Here is an 8262-nt window from a genome sequence, read left to right as displayed (position 1 = left end):
TGTAGTTAGAGTTGAGGAAATCACAGATGGAGATATGGTTATTCCAGCTCATTATGCTCCCAAGGATCCTTCTGAGTATACTAAACCTAGAAGAGAGAAAGTTTCCCTAGACAGTGCTTTGCAACTGATACTAATTGAGTCACTTGACAATGTAATGTATAATAACATTGTCAATTGTGACACTGCTAAACAGATCTGGGAAAAGATTGAAATACTTTGTGAAGAAACTGAGGAGGTTAGGTCAAATTAAAGAAGGATATTGATTTCTCAGTATGAGGGTTTTATGGCTAAACCAAAGGAGGGTATTACTGATGTGTTTGAAAGGTTTAATAAGCTGATAAATGACTTGCAGCTTCATGATAAATTTTATGATGCCGAAGAAGTGAATTTGAAGTTCTTACTTACTCTCCCTAATCATTTGGAACAAAAGATCTCTGCAATCAGAGAAGGAAGGGATTTGAGTAGAATCACATTGAAAGTGCTCTATGGGGTTCTGAAAACTTATGAACTTGAAATGATTCAAAAGAAATCATTAAGGGTTGGTCAAGGATATGTACTGGACGGCTCAAGTGCACTAATTGTGAATGATGGCTAGACCTTTAATGATGAGCAAAGATCTCAAACTCCAGAAATTTCTACAAGTGAGAAAAGAGTTAATGACACTAAAGAGCAAGTCATACTGGAATTGGATGAAGAAGATGAGTTCTACACTCTTGATGAGCTTGATGAGCTAGACAAATCAATGGCTTACTTGGATAGAAAATTCTCTAACATTAAATTGAAGAAACCAAGATTCTTCAAGAGCAAAGGATAGTCCTTCAACAAAGACAGCAGCTGGAAAGGAAAAGGGAAGTACACTCCTGATAGCAAAACTGGCTACAAAACTAGATCTGTTGATAGATCAAACATAAGGTGCTTTAACTGTGATGAGATGGGCCATTTTGCTACAAAATGTAGGAAACCCAAGAAGGCAAAGAAAGACAAAGCCTATCTTGAATTGGAAGCAAAGTATGATGCTGTTCTAAAGAAGCAACAAGGGAAAGCTTATATTGCTGAGGATAAGAGCTGGGATGATTCAGATAATGATAAAGATGAAGAAGTTAGAAACTATGCACTCATGGCCTTGGAGCAAGGAGACTCTTCATCATCTAAATCACATGTACCAACTCTTACCACAATTGATTTAAATGTGAGTCAATATAAGGAAACTGTTGAAAAGATGAGCACAGAAATGTTCCACATTCATACAAGCATGGTTGCTGCAAATGAGGAAGTTAGCAGATTGAAAAAGATCAATGCAAAACTTGAGAGTGAAAAACAGACTAAATTGTTGCTGGTTGAGCTTGATGCTGCTAGGCAAGAAAATGCATACTTAAAGAACAAATTAAAGTGTGCAAGTGAAATTGAAGCAGTATTGAGAGAAAGGCTGGAGAAGAATGAAGTGAAGCTGAAATCCTTCAAAAATGCTTCTGATTTGATTGGCCAATATCATGAAAAGAACAAGCCATGTGCAAACATTGCCATTGGTCTTGATTATGAGGGTTTGAACAACAAAAAGAAGTTTGTCAGTGACAAAGGAAAATCAACTGAAACTGAAGATGTTCCAATTATTTTGAAGAAAGTTGAATCACCTTTGTTCAAGGCATGTGAAGTAAGAAATGATCATCAAACAGGAGATAGCTGATAAGGACAAGGAAAAGAAAAATGATGAGACAACTCAGTCTTCATCTCTGTTGAAACACCAAAAGCCAATCAAGAAACTAAGGAGCCTGTGAAGGAGATTAAAGCTGAACAGGTTAAAAAGAAAAAAGAAGAATAGAAATGGAAAGATTGGGATAAACAAAAGCAATAATTTTGCTTATGTTGCAGATGCTCCTAGAAAGAGGTGTGAGAATTATGGATCAATGAATCACCTAACTCATCTTTGTAAAAAGACTGTTAGCAATTCACCTGAAGGAGTCTGCAAGTACAATGAAGCTAAGGCTAATGATCCATATTCATTATGTGACAAGTTTGACTGCATTCCCTGCAACATGAAAGTGATGAAGAGTTACCACAAATTGAGAACTGATCTCATAGAATCCAAAATTAGTTCTATATCTGAAAGGGAAAAGGCTCAACAGTCTATGAATTCCATTTTATCTCAAAATTCTCATTCTACTTCTGCAGAATTAGTTAACAAGAAGAGAGTACCCAACACAGCTTGGGTAGCTAAACACACATAATCCTCATTGTGTGCAGGGCAAAGGGAAGAAGGTCATATGGATCATTGATAGTGGATGTTCCAGGCATATGACAGGTGATAAGGCCCTGCTATCACAATTTGAGGAGATGGTTGGCCCTTTGGTGACCTTTGGAGACAACAGCAAATGATTCACAATGGGATATGGCAAGATTGTCTCTGGAAATGTTGTCATTGAAGATGTAGCACTAGTTGCAGGATTAGAAGTAAATCTTCTAAGTGTTAGTCAATTTGCAGACAGAGGTTTTCAAGTTGTTTTCAACAACGAAGATTGTGCTTTTATTAGCAAAAAGACTGGTGAAATTGCTCTTAAAGGAGTAAGAAAGGGAAGCTTGTTTGTTGCAGACTTAGACTCAACAAATAAGGAAGGAGTGTGTTGTGTCTACACCAAGGCATTAGAAGAGCAAAACAAACTGTGGCATAAAAAGCTATCTCACTTGAATTTCAAAGCAATCAACACCCTAGTAAAGAAGGAGCTTGTGAGAGACATGCCCAATATGGAATTTGCTCAAATGGAAGTTTGTAAAGCTTGTCAGAAAGGAAAAATGAAAAGATCAAGTCACAAGTCAAAATCTGTGAATTCTATAAGTGCACCTCTGCATCTTATTCACATGGACTTGTTTGGGCCAGTAAATGTCTTGTCCATTTCAAGGAACAAATATGCCCTTGTCATGGTTGATGATTTTTCAATATACACTTGGGTTGAGTTCATGTACTCTAAAGATGAAACTCCAAATATTATAATTGAGCACATCAAGAAAATTGAGAAGCAAGCTGAAGGAAAAGTTAGTGTGAAAAGATTGAGGAGTGATAATGGAACAGAATTCAGAAACTCAACATTAAGTGAATTCTGCAAAAGCAAAGGCATTGTTCAAGAATTTTCAGCAGCTAGAACACCTCAACAGAATGGAGTAGTTGAGAGGAAAAATAGAACATTAATTGAAGCTGCTAGAACTTTGCTACAAGATGCTCAGTTGCCAACTAGTTTTTGGGAAGAGGTTGTTAATACAGCATGCTACACTCAAAACAGATATCTCATCAACAAAGCTCATGGAAAATCACCTTACTCAATCATGTCTAACAGAAAGCCTACAGTGAAACATCTACATGTGTTTGGAAGCAAGTGTTATATTCTAAAAGACAACTCTGAATATGTGGGAAAATTTGACTCTAAAGCTTTTGAAGCAATTTTCTGGGATATTCATTGGAAAGAACAACCTACAAAGTTTATGTGATTGATCAAAAGAAAATTATGGAAAACACAGATGTGACTTTTGATGATGACAAGTGTCCAGGCTTAAAATGCCTTGATGTAAATGATGCTGAAGCCCTTGCAATTGAAAATCTAACCATTGATAGTGATTCTGATGAGGAAGATGAAGTTGTGGCACAACAAGTGACAAGTGAAGAGACCTCTGAACAAAATCATGGGAATGAAAGCTCTCTTCAGACACCTGAATTTGATGGCACAAACTCAGGGGGAGAAGGAGAGAATGGAAATGACAGTCATGGTAATACTGAAGAAAATGATGAAGGCACTAGTCAACAGACACACACTAGAAAGTGGGATAGGAGTCATACAGTAGAAGCTATTATTGGTGATCCCTCAGCTGGTGTGAGAACTAGAAGTTCAACTGCTAATGAATGCCTACATGCATATTTTCTATCTCAAGTAGAGCCCAAGAAAATTGAAGAAGCCCTATTGGATCCTGACTGGATATGTGCCATGCAGGAGGAGCTAGATCAGTTTGAGAGAAACAAAGTTTGGAAATTAGTCCCTGCACCAAAGAACAGAAGCATAATTGGAACTAAGTGGGTGTACAGGAATAAAATGAATGAAAATGGAATTGTTACTAGAAATAAAGCAAGGCTGGTTGCTAAAGGCTACTCACAAGAAGAGGGAATTGACTATGATGAGACTTTTGCTCCTTTTGCAAGACTAGAAGCAATAAGATTTTTTCTGGCATTTGCTGCACACTCAAATTTCAAGGTGTATCAAATGGATGTCAAGAGTGCTTTTCTTAATAGTGAACTAGAAGAAGAAGTTTATGTGCAACATCCACCTGGCTTTGAAGATCCAGAATTTCCTAACTTTGTTTACAAATTACTTAAGGGTCTATATGGATTGAAACAGGCACCTAGAGCCTGGTATGACACACTGTCAGAATTCTACTCAAACATGGTTTTACCAGAGGTACTATTGATAAGACTCTCTTCTACAAGAAGTATGGTGAAGATATGATCCTAGTTCAAATCTATGTGGATGATATCATCTTTGGATCTACAAATGAAAAGCTTTGTCAAAGATTCTCTAGGCTAATGCGGAGTGAGTATGAAATGAGCATGATGGGAGAATTGAGTTACTTCATTGGCCTTCAAGTTAGTCAAAGAAGTGATGGTATTTTCATCAGCCAAACCAAATATGTGAATGACTTATTGAAGAAATTTGGTATGGTGGATAGCTCACCAGCATCTACACAAATGTCTACTGCAACCAAGTTGGGTGAAGACAAGAAAGGGAAGAGTGTGGATATTTCAAGCTATAGAGGGATGATTGGATCATTGCTGTATTTGACTGCTAGTAGACCAGACATCATGTTTGCTACTTGTCTATGTGCCAGATTTAAAGCCAATCCAAAGGAATCACATTTGATGGCTATAAAAAGGATTTTCAGATACTTAAAGGGAACTCCAAACTTGGGATTATGGTATCCTAAGGGAACTGGTTTTGAAGCTGTTGGATATACAGATGCAGATTTTGCTGGATGCAGGGTTGATAGGAAAAGTACTAGTGGAAGCTGTCAATTTCTTGGTCAAAGACTTGTATCCTGGTATAGTAAGAAACAACAATCTGTGTCAACTTCCACAGCTGAAGCTGAATATATAGCTGCTGGAAGTTGTTGTGCTCAGGTGCTTTGGATTAGAAATCAGCTAATGGACTATGGTCTAGTGTTACACAAAATTCCTATTATGTGTGACAATACTAGTGCCATATCTATAGTAGCTAATCCAGTTAATCATTCTAGAACAAAGCACATTGATGTTAGGTACCATTTTATCAGGGAACATGCTGCAAATGGTACCATTGAGCTCATTTTTGTTCCAATAGAGAAACAATTAGCTGATATTTTTACTAAACCTTTGGATGAAGCAACCTTCACTAGACTTGTGAGTGAAATTGGAATGCTCAATTCTTCATCCTAAGGCAAGAACTCAGCTAATATTTTGCAGCAGATTAATTTCTAATAAATCAACCTATTTTGATTTAATTGGAAATTAACTGAAATATGAATTATAAATATTTTAGAGTCTCTGTATATTTATTTTTCTTTAAAAACTCAAAAATTAACTTAGAATATTTCAAATTCTAAGTAAACTGCTTAGTTGTTAATTTACATCTTTAATGTGTAAAATTAACACAAGGCAGAATAACAGTACGCAAAGGTATAGAGAACTGAGTTCTCGATAAGTCAAAATGACTTATCGACAAGTCATTTTAGAGTTCTCGAGTGAGTCCTCGATAAGTCTATTTACAGACTTCTCGAATGACTTCTCGATAAGCTCTATTATGACTTATCGATAAGACCATGTAGAGTTCTCTAATAGTGTTAATTCACAGAGTTCTCGACAAGGATATTTTGAGACTTATTAATAACTCATAACTAAAATAATTTAATTCAATGAATTATTTTAGACAAATACTTTTAAAAATTTATTCTGATTTCAATTTGATTCAATTCAAATAAATTAGAATCATTTTTAGTCCATTTTCGGACAAACTGGGCATTTATCAGAGTTCTCGATAAATCATTTCTTAGTTCTCGAAAAGAATTAATAAAATGACTTATCAAATGTACTTTTTTCAAATTCAAAATTACTTCTCGATAAGTTTAAAATCAAACGTTTATTTGACTTCTCGATAAGTATTTTACTTTTTCTATAAATACCCAGACTTCTCGATACATACAATATACTTACACCTTCTCGAGATCTCAAGTGACCTAGTTTTCAGACAAAAGGCGATTTCTCTCTCGTTTTTGCTCCTTTCTCCATACCTTTTCTTACCCACTTCTTCTAAACACTATAATGGCACAAAACATTGTTAGAGCTATCATTCCAGAGAAGGGAACTAACTTTATTGCTTTTCTTGATGCTAACCAAGCCCCTGATAGTTTCAAGGGGTTTGTGAAGTTTCTTTCTGAATCCTATATTGCAGGTGCTTTAACTGCAATTCCTATGCTGTATTTGGACGTTCTTCATGAATTTTCAACATCAACTATAACTAGGACAGTTGTTCAAGAGAATGTCACTTCTATGGTGGTCACATGCACAATTGGAGGCCAGAAAATTGAGTTTTCAGCTGCTGATGTGAATTCAGCCCTGGGATTGCCAACTGAGAATTTTGGAGAGATGCCAACTGCAGATGAGCTGAGTGAATTCATGGACTTCATCAACTACAGTGGCTCAATCAACTAGGCAAGCCTGAACAGAACAAACCTCAGGAAGGAATGGTCCTTTGTGTTTGATTCTGTAGTGAGGGCTTTCACTTTCAGAAAAACTGGCTTTAACAACATCTCAAGTGTGGTGCAGAAGCTGGTGTTCTCAATAGCTCACAACAAGCATCTGAATGTTGGGGCTCTAATTCTGGAGGAGCTGGCTACCAAGCTTACTATGCCTTTGAAGAATAGAGGTAAAGAAATCTTTTTACCAAGGTTTATTATGTCTACTTTAGCTCATAAGGTAAATGACATACATTTGTTAGCTGGTATTGATAGTAGTAGAATTGGCAATTGTAAGCAAGTGTCCAAAATAATATTTGGCTCACTCACTACAAAGAATAAGGTAAGTGTAAGTCTTAGAATCACTCCATTCATATTGGTGAGATTCAGGACTTATCCTTACCCTATGTCAGACATGAGGGCTCCTCAAATTGCTAATTCAGTTATGGTTCCTGAGCCTGTGGAAGTACAAACACAGGCACACCAATAGGGACTTTCCAAAGCTGCAGCCCCTTCTTCTAAACCACTAGATGTTAGCAAACCAACCACTTTAGTCTCTCAAAAGACTGAAGTGAGTAAAAAGAAGAGAAAGGAATCAACCCTTTCTGTTGTACATGAGAGTGAAACAATTCTTACTGAACTAGAGTCACCCTTGGTCAAGAGACTAAAGAAGAGTAAAATACCTGAGCTGACCACTCAAAACACCTCTGTGTCCTCCTAAAAGGGCACCGTTGAACAAATGGGGATTAAACACTTACTAGATGCATCCTTTCAACAGGGTGTATCTATTGAAAAGACTATTCACCCCAATTCATCCTGTACTGAGTCAGCACAACCTGCACCTAGAGTGTATGGTAGAAGAAATAAGGATGGCACTCACAGTGAGGGCACATCACTTGGAGCTCCCTCATCCATTCAGGGGGAGCTGCCAACACTCATAACTGAGCAAACTTCTCTAATCTCCCAAATTTCTTCATCATATAGAGCACTTGAATCTGATTCTCAAGTGCACCGACACTCAAGTAACATGGTTCATGAAACTGTGCTCACCACCCAGAACCAACATCTAGATGGTGAGAGGTTACTAGCTGGGATAGACCTTGATGACACCATCACAAACATTGGGGTTTCATCAGTTTTTACTGAAGACCCCATAGTCACTCTTGCACCTTCATGTGCACAATCATCTTCACAGATGAATAGGTTTGAGGGTAGTACTCTTGAGGGAGAGCAATCTAAATCCTCTCCAATCCAATTGGAGGTTCCTCTAGAAGGAACAACTCCCCTCAAAACCCTAGCAGAAATTGCCTTCACAGTTGAAGCTAGGAGTACAATTGCCAATGACCCTGTTATGGGAGAGGCAAGTTTATCACATTTATGTGACAGTACTTTGCAAGGTGTACAAAGGTTTGAGGCTGGTGTACATGACAGTAACCCAGTCAAATCCTCTTCAATTCCAATGGAGGTTCCTACTACATGTGGTGAACAACAAACTGTCAAAACCACAGACTTGTCTGTGAG

This window comes from Apium graveolens, unplaced genomic scaffold (genome assembly GCF_009905375.1).
Source record: "Apium graveolens cultivar Ventura unplaced genomic scaffold, ASM990537v1 ctg2247, whole genome shotgun sequence".
NCBI classification, from domain to species: Eukaryota; Viridiplantae; Streptophyta; class Magnoliopsida; order Apiales; family Apiaceae; genus Apium; species Apium graveolens.
This window is presented reverse-complemented; position numbering follows the sequence as displayed.